Source organism: Phoenix dactylifera, chromosome 10 (assembly GCF_051530095.1).
Source record: "Phoenix dactylifera cultivar Ajwa chromosome 10, Ajwa_hap1_PhDact_Kaust_v1.1, whole genome shotgun sequence".
In the NCBI taxonomy this organism is placed as follows: Eukaryota; Viridiplantae; Streptophyta; class Magnoliopsida; order Arecales; family Arecaceae; genus Phoenix; species Phoenix dactylifera.
Genome location: NC_143199.1, coordinates 17,286,023 through 17,303,907, shown reverse-complemented (window position 1 = coordinate 17,303,907; position 17,885 = coordinate 17,286,023).

Genomic DNA, 17,885 nt, shown 5'->3' with positions numbered 1-17,885 from the left:
TAATTGCTACAAATTTTGAATAATGCTAGATTACTCTACATTCTCGATATCATAGAATTTCAGTTTTATTCACGTTTATCATTAAAATCTGAAATTCAACAATAGAAAAGAATGATTAAAGAAGAATGCATCTTTTGAGGGGAAACTTTAGATATTCAGTATCCTATCCTAAAGTTACTTTAATTTGAAGCATACCTTGATTTTTATGGATTGATTTTGATGAACCTCCTTATATTGCAAGACTTGCTTTAATTATATAATAAGGTTATACCTTGAGATGAGTTCTATAAAGGTTGTCTTATCTCAAACCTTGAGTCTTATGAAAATAAGCTGAAACTTATAGAAAATATATTTTTGAGATTGACAATTTTATTGAACATTATCTTCAAATTCTAAACTCTTAAATGGAATGATCAATTGAGGGGGAGAAAGCAAATTTCAGAAGGAGAGATCTTATGGAACTTAATCGCATAAATCTATAACTAAAGGAGAGAGAAAGAATACTAAATGAGAAGTGATCCTAATACTCTCCAATATGTATCATTTGAAATTTAAATCTGAAAATCTTTATGATACACCTTGAGGCTTGTTATTTGGTTAGTATATCTTATGCATCAATCATGAACCAAATTACAATTCAAACAGTTGATCTTAAGAGCCTCTAGTTCAATGAAATAGGGGAAGAATAATGTGTTGAATTTTCTTGAGTGTCTCTCAGAAAATCTATTTTGGAATTCACTAATGAGTCCTAATTGGCTTGCTCTTTAGAACTTCAATTTAGTGCCAATTCATATTCTTATATATCAAATTGTGATTATTTTTTAAGGAATAAAAGAAAGTCTTTAAAAGAACTCTAAAAGAACTTTCAAAGCCTTGCATTTTATGAATGTTCTAAGATATATCATAAATTTCATGAATTCATATTTTGATATGTATGCCACAATATTTTTGTTCTTATATTCTGAAAATTAGTTCAATTGCTCTCATGTTGCTAAAATACTTAATATATTGGGCAAAAGATCTTAAATGAACAAGCTTTCATACTTATTATTGAAGAAAAGTTAAATTTCCATTCGTGCTTTCCTTGAATATCATTCTTGGTACTTCTTGAATTAACTTGAGAAAGATTCCACCTACACTTGATTTGAAAACTATCTTTGGAACCACATTCGATGTGTTCTCATTATAATTGGCTCTGATCTATGCTCATTAACCTTTTTCTAATATTATTGCCTTGAGTTATATGATTCATATTCTTGCAATAATTTGACATGCAAATCAGAGTACAAAAAGAAAAAAAAATATTTGAGTATTCTTATCTTTGTGCTTAATGTTTCATTATCTTGCAACCTTTTTGATGTTGTCAAAAAGGGGGAGAAATATCTAAGTATATGCTCATAATGCTGTATGTTTTGAATTGAATACAAATCAGCTTAAATTGAAATATGTTGATTGTGTTAATTGAAATATGTTGATTGTGTTAAGCTGGTTAAATCGAAAGCATTATCATGAAGTATGTTTTAAATATATATGTTTTCTAATTCATGCAACTTAGCTATGCATTAGTCCTAGAATACAATATATTTTATATTGCACATACTCCAAGTTTTGTCATCATCAAAAAGGGAGAGATTGTTGACCCTCTAATGGATTTTGATGAATACAAAACACTAGAGCATAATTCCCTTTATCTTAACAAGTTATTTGAGGATTTTAGTTGGTTAATTAAGAGTATTGTTAAGAAATGTCTAGGCAAGTTCCCATATTTTTCAAGAATTTATTGAAGAATTTTTGAGCTGAAGAAAACAGATCAGGGACAGCCGAGACGTCTCCGGGTTGTCTCAGAGACGTCTCTGGCACAAACAGGAAGAACTGGCACGTCCGGAGACGTCCCCTGAAAAAGCGGAGTCGACTCTCTCAGAGAATTCCAGAAGACTTGTTTTTCGGAGATATAACGGCGGAGTCGTCCCCGAAGCAGCGGAGTCGTCCCCATGCAAAAAGCGCGAATAAGCGGAGACGTCCCCGTAAAGCGCGGAGACGTCCCCGGAGCGCGGAGTCGTCCCCGAAGCAGCGGAGTCGTCCCCATGCAAAAAGCGCAAACAAGCGGAGACGTCCCCGTAAAGCGCGGAGACGTCCCCGGAGCGCCTGGGACGCGACTGACAACTTTTTCAGGTAGATTTGAATTTCAAACGGTCATATCTTTGTGTCTAACGGCTATATTTTCTTTTTGGGCTATAAAAGGGACCTCTTAAGTGCTTCTCAACAGCTTCTCACAAACCCAACATGAGATCATTCAAGAGAGAAGAAAGAAAAAGAGGTTCAAGGGAGTTAGAGCTTTCAAGAGGAGAAATCAAGTGCATTCAAGCTTTCCCATCTGATTTCGAGCTCATCTACTCACTCCCACTTGGCAATCAAAGCTCGCATTCAAGCCAACGTGATCCACATCAGAAGAACCACCATCATCCACGCTTCCAACGGCAAAAAGGGTTCTTCCGATTTTATTGTTTCTCATTGTTATATTTGCTTCTTAAGAGCTTTCAAATCTTTTGTAAAATGTTTGAATATTGAGCTTGTTTCAGTCAAGGGACTTGGAACAAGGGATAGGCGTCCCAAGCCTAAGTTAAAATTGGGGGATTGTAGGGTTTGTTGTTAGCCCGGGGTAAAACAACGAGTTGGGTAGTTCACTCGAAAAACTACCGGATTGTAGGGTTTGTTGTTAGCCCGGTGTAAAACAACGAGTTGGGTAGTGCACTCGCAAAACTACCGGACTGTAATCTGGAGGATTATAGTGAAATTCCCAAGAGGTCTTGGGGAGTGGATGTAGGTGCTGGGGTGCACCGAACCACTATATGTTTGTTGTGTTTGTGATGCTTTTTGTCATTGTCTAACTTGCTCACCTACTTACTTAGATAAATTGCTTGCTTAACTCTTATCCGTGCATCCTTTGGTTGCAAGCATATTTAATTTACTTAATCAAGTCTCATTCAATAAATCAAACTGTTGCTAAGTTTAAATTCCACTGTGCATCTATACAACTTAGCATAATTAATTGAAAAGTTTTAGAAGTAGTACAAAAGTTTTAAAAGACCCAATTCACCCCCCCCTCTTGGGTTGTATCTACTGGGCAACAGCTAGCCGGAAGGTATTATTTGGGTTCCTTGATCCTGTATAAGTATCCAAGATCTATCCAGTGAATAACCGATGTGGGACTAAACACACGCCCGCACAGGTCCTCACATACTCCCCCCATTCAAGCCCTGATGTCCTCGTCAGGCTAAGGGTTCAAATCTATTCAAATCTAATCACAAACACCACGATCGGTCCGTGGTCAACCCCAATGGATCCGTGCTGCAGTGTCCCCTAGTTCACATAAGTTATGTGTTGGGTCCGCTCTGATACCATTTGTAACAACCCAGGATCTCACCCAAAATGGCTAGCCGGAAGTTATTGTTTGGATTCCTTGATCCTGTATAAGTACCCAAGATCTACCCAGCGAATAACCGATGTGGGACTAAACACACGCCCGCACGGATCCTCACAGGGGCGCTTCGGGAGAAGCCTTTTAATCGGTTACCCGTCCGGGGCCCCTCTTCCAATGGTGCTAATGACGCCGGCGACAGGCTTGTTGGGACACGGTTCTCCAGGCTGCTCGGCATCCTCAATTGGCCTTATCTCCTCACGCCGGTTCCGCACGAACCGGTTAAGCACTCCCTGGCGGATGAGTGCTTCGTTCTCGTCCCGGAGCTGAAAGCAGTCCTCCGTATCATGGCCATGGTCTCGATGGAAACGGCAGTATTTCCTAGGGTTGTGCCAGGCTCCGGTGTCCCGCATCGGGGGCGGAGGCCGAAAATATTCCCGGCCTTCAATCTCCTCAGAATCTCGGTTCGAGGAGCATTAAGTGGAGTGTAGTTCTCGTACCTCCCGTTAGATATACGGGGCTACGGTGGAGATTTCGGACGAGGCGGGGACCTTGGTCGGAGCAGTTCCCGTGGTCGGGGAGGACTTTTCAGGTGAGGCAAGCCCTTGGCTCGGCACGGGGACAGGCTTCTGGGACGGCCGCGCTCCTCGCGACGTTTCTTTTGCTTTTTAGAGGCTTGCTCGATCCCGCCCCGTCTAGAAGCAACAGCTTGCTCTGCCTTTGCGTACTTCCGTGCCCTGACTAGCATCTCGGTCAGCAGGAAAATTCTTCTCGATGGAGAAGAGAAATCTATAAGATCGGGCCCCAGTCTTCAGTGCCGACATGGCAATCGACTGGTCAAGCTCCCGGACCTTCCATGTGGCGGTCCAGATATTTCCTGAGGGATTCTCCCTTCTTTTGCTTTATATCAAGAAGGGAGTCCGAGGTCCGCCGCTGGGGTCGGCTGGCAGCGAAATTGGTGGCGAACTGCCTGCCGAGCTGCTCGAAAGAAGAGACGGTATTAGGCTTCAGCCCGGTAAACCAGAGCCGAGCTGCTCCCCGGAGTGTTGCTGGAAAGGCTTTGCAAAGCATGGCCTCCGAGGCTCCCTGCAGGGCCATTAAGGCCCGATAGCTTTCTAGGTGGTCGAGGGGGTCGGTCTTGCCGTTGTAAGGCTCCACTTGAGGCATCTTAAACCTCGGCAGGACCGGCTCATCCTCGATCTGTTGAGAGAAAGGGGACTTTGTGGTGAATTCAAAGTCACCCTCACATCTTGCCCTTTTGCCATGGAGCGCCTCAATCTGGCGCTCTAGCTTCTCGACCTTCTTATCGAGTTTACTGCTGTGAGGAACCGCCACTGTGGTTTGTTCAGGCACAGGTTGCCCTGGGATTGACTCAACCTCCGACGGTTGTGGCCAGTCACCGGGCCCCCTCACCGGGGGCTCTCTCCTAAAGGAAGTTCGGGCTGATTTCTGGCAACGGCACCGCTCCTCACCATTAGCCCTTGAAGAGGCATGGAGACTTTGGCCTTGGGGTGCCGGTCCACCCGGTGAGGTCATCGGCGGGGCCGGGGCCCGAGGGGAAGGCGCTGCCAGGGCGCCCTTAGGTTGCAGGCTCTGGACAACGGCGGCCAAGCCCTGAACCTGTTGCACCAGGGCGTCAAACTGTTCCGGCCGGACTTGGAGGGTCGAATCGGCCGGAGGCGGTGAGTTCTGGACAGAATGTCCAGGGCTAGGTGGAAGACGCCGGGAGACATTAGAAGCTCCCTTGCTTCTCAGCTTCATGGTCCCGACTCCGGCCCTTCCTCTAGCGCCAACTGTTGCTGGAATTTGGACCCGGGGGCGACCACTGGGCTAGGAAGGAGGAGCTCCGGAAAGGCTTGGCGAACGACAGCGATCCGGCGATGTGCGGCATCCTCCGGGAGACATGCAAGAAGCCGGTGGCCGGGCTTTTCCGGCGCCGGCCCTCCGATGCTTAAGTCAGAGAGATGGTCCAAAGATATGCAAGAGCGGAGCTCGAGTCAGAGAGTCGGGAAAAATCCCCCCTTTCCTCCTCAGGAATTCCCTATTTATAGGAGGAACGGGTTTACCTGTGATGAGACAGGGCGAAGGCACTACCGTATGGTTGGACGTACAGTGGAAGTTAATGCTCGATTGTGTAAATCAATGCTGTCTTCATAGGAGATCAGGCCGAAGTCTTTGAATTACTACGGAACCATGCTATCGTTTATGGCCAAACAGGTTTACCGTGTGGAGCTAAACATTCGTAGACAACAGGAGCCATGCGCCTTAATTGTTGAGTGAGCCACATGAGCCACATGCATTGATTGTTGAGTGAACTAGGTGTTTGGAGAGGCCATATGCTTTAATTGTTGCGTAAGCTGAATGTCTGGGGAGGCGATACGATTGTTGGCAAGGACAGGGCACGATTCGTGGGAGAACACGATAATGGCGATCTACCGCTCGGATGCTTCCTAGTCGGAGGAGCCGCTTGGGCACTTTCAAGCCCTTAAGTCGGGATCCATTCGGCCGCCCCTTGCTCGGAGGGGTGCCCGGTCGCCTCCTGCTCGGGGGGATGCTCGGTCGCCTCCTGCTCGGAGGAATGCTCGGTCGCCTCCTGCTCGGGGGATGCTCGGTTGCCTCCTGCTCGGAGGGATGCTCGGTTGCCTCCTGCTCGGACACAACTTTTTTCCCCCAACAATGGTGATGAGCCCTTCTTTCTTTTATGACCGGATGGCCTGGTGATTAACCCAATTAGATTACTAAACTACTCAGATTAATTCAATTATTTTAAGCATAAATTGTTTAAACATTCAACCTAGATGCTCTGATACCATTGAAAGAAACCCTTGTGGGCTGCATGCATTTTTTTTCCAGAAAATTAAAGTGTAAGCATTTAAAAATTAAACAATTTAATTTTCATGCATGTTAGAGATGAGATATCCACAACAAAAAATAAGAACCATGATTTAAATATTTATGTAAAGCATGAAATAATGATTGTATGTCTAACAAACAATTCTGAAATTTCAGCAACCCTAAAATTTCAGCAACCATGTTTAAGATCTAATCTCAACTTTAATAAGATCAAATCTCATACCTGATTCCTTGGAGGTCTTGGATGACTCCTTGATCACGCTTTGCAGTCGCACATGTGTCCGGCCTCTATAGATTGTCTATGCGAAGCCCTAGGTAGATTGTCTTCCGCGGGAGTGCTAGCTTGCGCAGGAATGCTGCAATGGCTGAAGCTTTCTCCTTGAAAATACTCATAGAATTTTTTCAGAATTTTTTGAAACCTCTAAATATTGTAAATTTTGAACCCTAGGCATGGAGGTCTTTTATAGCCAAAAGACCCCCCCACGCCTCACACCTAATTTAGCCTATTAATTTGGCTAATAAAATCCCCAAAAAATTCTGGTGATTCGGAAGCTAAGCGGAGATAAACATATCTAAATTTCTTGCATTTTGGATTCCTAATAGATAGGAATTCATGTATCCAAAGTTCAGCCGCAGACCACCCTATTTCATGCGCTATGCAATCCCTACAAATTAGGAATTTTATCTTAATCTTTTTATAGAAAATATAGCCCCACGCCTACTCTCTTCTCACGCCAATTTTTGGCCAAAAATAAAGAGGATAGGCATGGAAAATTTTGGGGATAAATCAAGGTGTCATTCTTCTCCAAGAAAGATAAGGATGGGTTCCTAAAATTTAGGGATTCTTCTCCTTACCCAATTCTGATTATTTGAACTCATAATCCTCATCAAATAAGATCTTCTAATTGATTTGGGTCAAGCCCAATCCAATTGAGTCAAGTCCCATCAATTGGGTTAAGCTCAATCTACTTGAGTTGAATCCAATCCAATTAGGTCAAACCCTAATGTAGCCCAAATTGAATCCTATTCAATTTGGCTCAATCTAAGCTCAATTACTCAATCAAATTAAGTTTATTAGCAATCTAATTGCTAATTAATCCTCCAATAATTTAATAATTATTTTAATGCAACTTTTGCTTAGGATAATTTGTCAATCAAATTGACCAAATTAACCCTAAATGATTCTTAATCATCAATCAGCCATTTGACCAACCTAGAAACTTCTATGCGTGTGACCCCATAGGTTCGAACCTACGTCGGTAGCACAAGAACAACTTCTTGTACTAACCGAAATGACCATCTAGCAATGGTACCCGACATTTGGATAGGCCGAATGATTGCAAAGTAATATTCAAGAACCTTTGAACTATGGTTACCGTATAATTTATCCCTATGACTCCAAATGCTCAGGACGACTTCAGAGTTCACTGTCAACTCTTTAATTAGTGCATCCATAATATGTTTCAATTTTACAAATTCTATGACTCCTCACAAGGATTACCTTGGCCAAGATTTTGCTAAATTGAACACAAGGGCATTATCTCCTATCATCAGGAGGGATCAATTTCATCTGGACTCACACACCGACTTCGCAAGTACTTGACTGCACCGAGTAACCTTCCGTCACTGAATTAGAAATTTAGATAGTCTTGTACCAAAGTACAGTGAGTTGCTTGCTGGTCACCGTGGTGATCTCAGGTCAGAGGGACACATACACCCATATCCACTCGGAACATCTCTTGACAGCAGAACATTCCGAAACTGGTCACGTTCAGTGAAGTGTACTCCTATACTTCACCTGTGTGACATATCAGTGTCTCCACACTCCTTGGTTAAGAGGACAACCAACATATATGGTACACAATGATCTAATCTTGATAATGCTGTTGTCCTAGTAATATCACATATTTGGTCGCGAACTATTTTAAGGACTCGTAGATAAATCCTCCTTTATCATAAAAGAGTCCTAAGGACTTCATCTCATAACAAGATTTCATTTGAAGATGTATGATGAAAAATGCCATATAATATTTTATTAATTAATCAATTCATATACAAATTCAATCATCAACAGGTTGATGATTTACTTTTAGGATACAATTCCCAATAAGTTCGTATTTGCGGAGGAGGCCACCGATGCTTGATTGAAGCGTGACAAAGTTTGGCGCCTAGGCCAGTTTTTTCCGACGCGCATGACTAGCGTCAGCAAAAAAGGATCGGCTTTTCCCAATTTTACTATAGTGTAGGAAGCAAATATCATGCTTGGGCCTTCACTCCAATGTCTGGTTCGACCTAAACGACAAAGATGAAGCTTACCGGAGAATATCCGATGGGGGATCCTCTGATGCTTAAGTTAGAAGAAGTCTTATGAAACTGTTACCCAAGATGATAACCCAAGAAGGAGGTAAATTAGATTTTTCTAAATTTTACAAACTTAAACAATGATTAAGTAAAACTGATTGAAATATAAGTATGCAAAACGAAATGAATAATAAATAAATGCAGAAATAAGAATAAGCACAAATAAATCAAACACCAAGATTCTATAGTAGTTCAGAGCCAAACTCAACTTCTACATCCACAATCTAAGGCTTTCACATTCAAAATTTCACTATAATCTATACATAAGATTGCTCAGTTGTTTTCTGAGCTCACAACGAAACTCAATTGATTTTTTCTAGCAATCAAACAAAACCAAGCTGTTTTGTTGGTACAGCTAAACCAACCCTGAGTTTTAACACTTAAAAAAATCTTGCTAATTTTCAAGCTCAGCAAAACTTAGTTGACTTTTCACGACATGCCGCTCGATGACGATGGATTGGGCCATTCACCAGGGTCAATTCAAAATCACTATGAGGAGCCCCAACAACTGCAGGAGGTGGCGAGGCAAGCTTGGCCAACCTCGGCAGCCGACGAGGCGAACAAGGGTCGACAACAGCAAGAGAAAATAGGCCGAAATAGGGCTGCCCTATTTTGGCAATTCTTTGACAATTCACCATCCAAAAATGAGGCAATCAAGCTACAACATCAGGAGAGAGAGGGAGAAGAAAGTTGTGCCACACCTTTGTCCGGTGAGGGGTTACGACAGCTCTCTCCGACGATGAATTGGGGAGAAGATTCAGAGAAGTATCGTCAAGGTCGATGACGATTCTTAAAGAAACTGGTGATGGAGTTCAAAGGAGGAGAAGAAGACCTTAAATTGATGGAAATCCTGGGGTTTTGATATGGTTTCCTCACCCTTGAATTTCTAGCTTCCGGCGATATCGGGGCAAAAAAAAATCGAGGTAGAAAAAAGACTCTGATCGGGAGTCTTCTCCCCACACATTGCATGCCATAGGCGCACACAAATGTTAATGGGCCTGGCCTCTTCAGGCCGGCCCACTAGCCCAAAGGAAAAATGGGCTAATACATTCTCCCTCCTAAAAAAAAAATCATCCACGAAATTTTCTTTTCTTGCGCTTTCAAAAAGTTAGAGATACATAGTTCTAATCTTATCCTTATGTTTTTAATAATTCTACTTATTCTTATCATAAGAATAAGGTCCAATACCTCCAAACTCAATTCTTTTGGTAGATAATCTAAATCAAACTTATCTCTTATAAATAGAAATCAATGTCTTAATTCGGAATACTAATATCAAGTTTCCTTGTCAACATATCAACTGCTCTTGATTAATCGATCTATCACAAGATTAGGTCATAAATAACTCCAATCCACCCCTAGCATATTCATCAAGGTCGATAAATAACCTCAATCTCTTTCAATCAAATAGAGGGTTGATATTAATTGAAGAAGTGTAAATTTTAGATTTAGGAGGAAAGTGGTTTATACGAAAATATTCCAGATACAAAATTGATAGTCAACTTTAAAGACCACGCAATAGCATGTAGTTAATAGGATAGTGATTATGGGTATCGATCCACAGGGATTGGGGTATGATTGTTTTCGTAAAAATATATGAAAAGGAGAATTGTGAAGACTATTGAACTAAGCAATTTAATAAGAGATGCAACTAAAAATGATATGAATAAAAGAACCTAGGGCAAGGAATTCACCACTAACATAGAAACAAAGATTAATTGTATTTTGATTTATGCTTGGATTAACATGCAAATTGGCTACAAGCCTAATAAGCATTCAAATAGAAATTCACAAAAGCAATTTGGAAATAATCCATCTTCAGTTGGCATGAAATGTCTACTCTAATCTAAGGTAGTAGCACACCACATCTTCCTTAAGCATGGACTATCTTATATTTACTTAGTGATCATAAAGAACAGTTGTATAAACGTCATACTTAAAATCACAAAAATTAAATATGAGATGAAATAGAATATTCATTAAGAACAACATAAAGTTTATACAACTCCAAGAATAGAAATCAAAGATACGAAACCCTTGGCCCATTTTTAGGGCTGCATCCAGCCCTAGTGAAGAGGCTTCCATGGAGAATAGAACAGTGGCAGCGCCGAGAGCTTCCATCTCTTCTTTTCTTCCTCCCCTCTTTGGTTCTCTCCTCCCTTCTCTGTCTCCCGTGGGAACTCCTCCGAATAAAAGAATGATGGATGGGATTAGCTGGGTGAGAAAGAATGCCCCCAGCTGATCAGAAGTCTTCTCTTTATATAAGCTCTACATCCCCTGTATTGCTTCACGTGCGAGTGGGAAGATAAGGATGCAGAAAGGAAGCAGGATGCGGTTGGAAGGCGCATGACTCTCTGCTCCTTGATCCTTGGACGCGGTGGGTATGCTACTGGCTCTAATCCGAATGGTTGGATGAAGAAGTTTGGATGGAGTTGGATCACGGAGTACACGGACAGCTGAGATTGCTGGATGAAGAACTGGACTCGTCTGTGGATGGGGGAACGATCCGTGAAGCTCAGGATGCATGCGGTTGAGCAGCTGGATGTGGGAGGAGGTTGTGAAGCTTCGGACTTGGCTGGCCATGAGATAAACATGAATTACGGAAAATTGCTATGAATCTGTTCCGAAGCAAGGGAATCCGATGCTGCTGGATAGAGTTGATCCGAAAAGCTAGGATGCTAGGAACGGACGCCTGGGTCTTATCTTGTGGATGATGGAAGTTCTGTTCCAAAGTAGGGGAAAAAAGGAATGATGTGGAGAAAGATCTTGTTGACGTGGATGCAAGGGATGAGCTTGGATGACTCTATTCTGCTAGGAGAATAACGCAGAAGGATGGAGCAGATCCGGATTAGAGAATCTGGGATGATCAAGGCTAATCCGGACTTGATTCAGGACGTTTGAGGCACTGAAGATGATGCTGAAGAGCTTGGGAATTGGCCGGAAGTGCTGGGATAAGAATGGATTACGAACGAGATGTAAGGAGTGGTTGTTGACGGCTGGATTCATGCGGACGAAGGGAAGTTGAGGAAGAAATGGACATGGTTGAATGCGAGTGGATGTGGCCGGGATCAAACATGGATGGCCAAAGCATGGAACTTATCTGGATGTGTCCCAGGCATCCCGTAGGAGAGTTTGGATTTGGCTAATGGCTGATCCGTGGGATAAGGATGAACTCGAAACAGGGGAACTGGGATGCCTGGGAGATAATCCGGAAGGAGGTTGTTTGGGAGGAAACAGATGGGCTCGGGATGCTCATCTACGGGATACTCGGACGCGGGAGAGGATGGAGCGATCGGGATGTTGGGATGGATGCGAAGAAGACTCATGAAGTTGAGAGGATCTCGGCTGATGGCTGGGAGGAATCCATGGACAAGAGAAGTTTGTTTTGTTCTTTGGACATGGGAGGGAAGATTGAACAGGTTAGCTTGCTGCAAGGCGAGGACGTGGACATGGGAATGGGACTTACGGCTATGTCGGAAGATGCATGAACTTGGGATGGCCGCATGCTGAGAAAAGAAATTGGAAAGTTTGGACACGTGGAGGGACTTGTTCTTGATGGGTGAACGTGTGAATAAATATAATAAGGCTCAATCAATAAATAATCAAATCAAACTCGAATAACCTTTAATAATTTATTAAAATGCAATGATAAAGGTAACACATCTTTTATGGTTAAATTTACAAAATATGTGAATTAAAATAATGATAACTGCTATGAGAAAGAGGTTAATTTATGTACTATTTAGCACTTATCACACCCCCAAACCTGCATTTTGCTAGTCCTCGAGCAAAATAAAATTAAAAAATAGAAAAAAAGAAATTAACTCACTTTCGCAGGAATCGCGATTGCATTTACCGTATGCAATAAGGCTTTAAACTCCTAGGTGGCCTTAGTAGACGAGTTTTGTCTCGTAAGGATTTTCGGCGCAGATACCCACAAACTACTATTTCTACCCAAAGAATTTATTTTATTGTTTTATAAAATCTAATTTCAATTGCATAAATGCCAAGAATTTCAAAAGCACATAAAGTTTTAATGACTAAGTCGCCCAAATCCTAGGTCAGTATGCAACTTAAGTTGAAGTTATTAAGTTTCTGTTAGAGAGTTGTAAGGCTTATTCATACCTGGGTGCTCGGTGATATCTGGACCATACACAGGCCAAGACTTTATGACACGTACGAAGGGATTACAAAGCGAATCCCAACAACGTGCGGCTCCGTCTATCGAAGATAACCGATCAGCCTTCCTGGCGTGGGTACCTAGTCTCTATGACTTAGGTCACGCCTAACAATAATAATGCAGCGAAACACAACACCAGAAAATACCACGAAGGAGAAGAAGAAATGTAGGGGAAGAGAACTTTATTGAATAACCACTCAACTGATTACAATAAGCTCTCTTGGCCTCTCCAGCTCTACCGGATACCAATCCCTCCCCTTTGAGGGTCCTCTTATAGAGGAGCAACCTCCAGTTACAAGTGCCTCACGAACTCAACTTCCCATGCACAAGATAAGGATAAATTCTAGATAAGATAGGAAAACCCCAATTCCCGCAGGATTCTGTGCAATCAGATAAAATAGCCAAGTTCATACCTCAAACGAACTCGGATTACCATAAAACTAGATTCATTGGATTCGGAACGAAAAACCTTTCCAGATGGCACCTTTTCCACTTTGAACGGACTTATGTAGAGTTTCCGAAATGCCCCTCAAAGTGAAAGCGCGTGGAAACAGCGTTACAGCCACGTCTTCTAACCATACACGTTTTCAGTTATAAAAATGTGTTAAAACGTGTTCTTTGCCTTCTGGAGACTTATGCCACATTCCTTCATCAGTGGCACACATTTCCATGCATCCCAATTTTCCGAATTCAGTCCATGCTTCGAGATAAGCCCACAACGCTGAATCAGTCTCGTTGCAGCAGCTTTCCTCCTAATGATGAACCAACATGTATTCTCAACAATACACGTCTTAGAGCACGTGCCCACGGACCCATGCTCTTGGGTATTCCACCTACATCTTGCACAAGCTTCCCTTGGTGATCCTAGGGCCCAGATTTGGTCTCCAAGTTGCCCAAATCTCTAGAGAGCACCGTCAGACCTCGAACCCATCCAGCGACCTGATCTAGTTTATACCTTGATCCGCGTCCGGTCCAGCCTCGATTCGAGGAGCCGTGACACCCTCCCCCACCTAAGCCGAAGTCGCCCCTGATGAGGGTAGGCGGTACCCATTGATGATGTCCTCGAACTGCCATAGTTCGTCACCATATTCCCAGCTTGCTTCTGAATCTGATAGTCCTTTCCATCGGACTAAGTATTGCACACAGTTACCATTTTTCCTGTCCGCCTTGATTTCAGAAACCTTCTTGGTGTAATGAACTCGTACGGCCACTGGAGCTCGCCCGCTTCGAGCCCGAGAAGGGTTAGTTGTGTCCTCTTTGAATGGTTTCAATAGGGACACGTGGAACATCGGGTGCACTTTCAGCTTGGAAGGCAGCGACAATCGGTATGCTGTCTCTCCAATTCGATGTGCGATGATGAAGGGACCTTCATACCTCCTCACAAGTGCTTTGTGGTAGCCCGACTTCAATTTCATGTGATGGTATAGCTTCACCAATACCCGATCACCAACCTGAAATTCAGCTGCCTGCCGCTTTATGTCAGCCCACTTCTTCATCCGTTTGGTCGCCTTCCACAAGGAGACCTGAACCAAATCTGTATCCTCCTTCAGATCCCTCACGAACCTGTAGGCGGTCGGACTACGTCCCATGTAGTCCGCTGCGATACTTTCCGGAGTGTCTGGTTGCAGCCCAGTAATCACCTTGAATGGTGATTTACCTGTCGACTCCAATCGCTGTAAGTTGTAGCTGATTGGGCTTGGTCCAAGAGTCGCACCCAATCCCGCTGGTTGGCACTCACATAGTGCCTCAAATACATCTCCAATAATGCATTGGTTCACTCTGTTTGGCCATCGGTCTGAGGGTGGAAGGCCGTGGACATCTTCAGCTTCGTTCCGAGTATCCGAAATAACTTCGTCCAGAATCTCCCCATGAAGCGAGCATCGCGATCAGAAACGATACTCCGCGGTATCCCCCAATATTTCACCACATATATAAAGAACAACCGCGCCACGTCCTCCGCATGGCAAGTAGTAGGTGCCGCAATGAAGACTCCGTACTTCGAGAAGCGATCCACCACTACCATGATAGAGCTGTTCCCATCCGCCAGAGGTAGCCCGATGATGAAGTCCATGGAGACACTCTCCCATGGACGCTCTGGTATAGGTAATGGCTCCAACAACCCCGCAGGCCGTCGATGTTCAATCTTGTCTTGTTGGCATAGTAGACAAGTGCGAACATACTCCTCGATGTCATCCCGCATCTTCGGCCAATAGTAGTTATGTTCTATGAGAGCATGGGTCCGATGCACCCCCTGATGTCCCGCCCACATAGAATCATGGTGTTCTCGCAACACCTCGCGCCTCAGCCCTCCACCTGAAGGCACATAGACACGTCGCCCTCGTGTCAAAATCAGCCCTCCTTCGGTCCAGAAATGGCGCGCCTTGCCATCTTTGATGAGTTCACCCATGGAAGTGGCCCATTGATCCTTCTCCATCTCGGTCTTGACCCTCTTCATTAGGTTACTTGCTGGTCCAGAAAAGGAAGAGACTACAGCCAGCTGTGCCTTTCTACTCAAAGCATCAGGGACTGAATTAGTTCGGCCCGGCTTGTACTCGATGTCGAAATCGAATTCAGCCGGAAACTGCTGCCATCTCGCCTGCTTGGGGGTGAGTTTTGGTTGGGTCTGAAAGTAGCTTGTGGCCACGTCATCCGTGCGCACCACAAACTTAGATCCGAGGAGGTAATGACGCCAGGTTCGAAGATAGTGCACAATTGCAGTCATCTCCTTTTCATGAACCGTATACCTGCGCTTGGTGTCGTTCAACTTCCGACTCTCGTAGGCCACTAGGTGCCCTTCCTGCATGAGCACCCCTCCAATGGCAAAATCTGATGCGTCGGTGTGGACTTCAAAAGAAATAGAAAAGTCCGGTAGCACGAGGACCGGCTCCGCCGTCACCGCCTGCTTGAGACGATCAAATGCCTCCTGACATTGGTTTGACCACCGCCATGGTCGATCCTTCTTTAACAAATCCGTCAGTGGCGCGCATAACTTCGAATATCCGGTGATGAACCTCCTATAGTTTGCCAAGCCAAGAAAAGAGCGTAAGTGTGTAACATGTGTAGGTACCTCCCTATGGCTGAAATTTTTGAGGGATCCATCATGAGCCTTCCATCCCCAATGATGTGCCCGAGGAACGGCACCCTCTGCTGCGCAAACACACACTTCTCCCTCTTCACAAAGAGTTGGTGCTGCCGTGGGGTAGAGAAGACTTGCCTCAGGTGTGCCACATGCTCATCCAATGTCCGGCTGTATACAACAATGTCATCCAAGTATACTACCATGAATTTATCGATGAAGTCGTGGAGTACACGCTGCATCAAAGCACAGAAAGTTGCTGGTGCGTTGGTGAGGACGAAAAGCATGATAAGGTACTCGAAGCTCCCGTACCTTGTCACACATGCAGTCTTCTCAATGTCCTCCTCCGCCATGCGAACCTGATAGTACCCGCTGCGAAGATCCAACTTGGAAATCCATCGTGCCTTGCCAAGTTGATCGAACAAATCATCAATCCGAGGAATGGGGTACTTGTTCTTCACCATGAGCTTGTTGAGGGCCCCGTAGTCGATGCAGAGTCTCAACAAACCATCGTGTTTCTTCTAAAAAAGTACCGGTGCTCCATACGGACTCTTCGAAGGTCGAATGAACCCGCTGTCCGCCAACTCCGTTAGCTGCCTCCTCAGCTCCTGGAGTTCAGGTGGGGCCATCCTATATGGTGCTTAAGCTGGTGGACGTGCTCCATGCACCAAATCAATCCGATGATCGATTTCTCTTTTTGGCGGCAATTGCTTGGGTAACTCGGGGGGCATCACATCCCCGAATTCAGTGAGAACACCCTCGATGGGCGCTGGAATCTCCTCTCCTTCCAGTAGTTCTTCCTCCTGAAGGGACGCAATATATGTTGGAAGTCCCCTTCTCAGCCCCTTAGCAAGTTGCATCGCCGATAGGACTCGCTGCGGAGTCCCTTTAACTTGCTTCCCTGGAACTACGCAAGCTCCACTCGAATTCAGGACCACCACCACATCTGAATCTGGCTTTATCATGGCTTGTAGCTGGGTAAGCAAAGACATGCCGATGACCACCTCGTAGTCGTCGATCGGGGCGACCACCGCTGTCACCCGTCCGGTCCATGCACCGAATTGGATCTCAACATCCTTCGACGTTCCACTGGTAGCCACTTCTGCGGAGTTGACCGCCTTGAACGTGTGTTCATCATGTTCAATCTTCAGATTTAACCTCTTTGTCGTAGCTAGGTCCACGAAGAAGTCAGTGGCACCCGTATCAATGAGTGCCTGGAAGATGTGACCACCAATGCAGATCGGTGCATAGAGCAGACCTCATGGCGCCTTGGCCTTCAGGGCATTGAGACTGAGTGAGCCCATCCTTTGGTCGGTCTCTTCCTTCTCCTCCACCGCCATAGATGCTATCTTGCCCCTCAATGGACAGTCCTTCACCTTGTGCGGTCCATTGCAAATATAGCATGAGATAGTGCTGGTACCTTGCGCCACCCCTTTGCCCTTTGCTTGGAAAGCCCCTCCACTCGAGGAGCTCGGATTCGAGCCTTTTGTACCTCCTTTGTGACCTGATTTCGCTCCCCCACCTTTGCCCTGTTTCGATGCTTGGGCTTTGGGAGCTGTGGGTTGAGTCTTGAACTCGATGAGAGCCTCCGCTTGAGCTATCGCCTCGTTCAAACTCTGGACTCCTCTTTGCTGCAATTCCATCTTTGCCCACGGTTTGAGCCCGTCAAGGAAAGTGAAGAGAGAGTCCTCGTTGCTGAGGTTACCTCCAACAACAATTCGCTGAACTCTCGCACATACTCACGCACATCTCCCTTTTGCATGAGTCGCCGTAGTCGTGCTCGAGCATCATCCTTAGCGAACGCGGGGAAGAATTGCTTTCGAAGTTCAGTTTGAAACTGTACCCAAGTGGTGATTGGAACAGCCCCTCGCTTCACATCATCGGCCCGACGTCGCCACCAAAGCATCGCCACGTCCCTCAAGAACATGGCCGCCGTGCTCACCTTCATGGCTTCCTCCCTCACGCCAGTAACCTGCAAGTATTGCTCTACGGCGAAA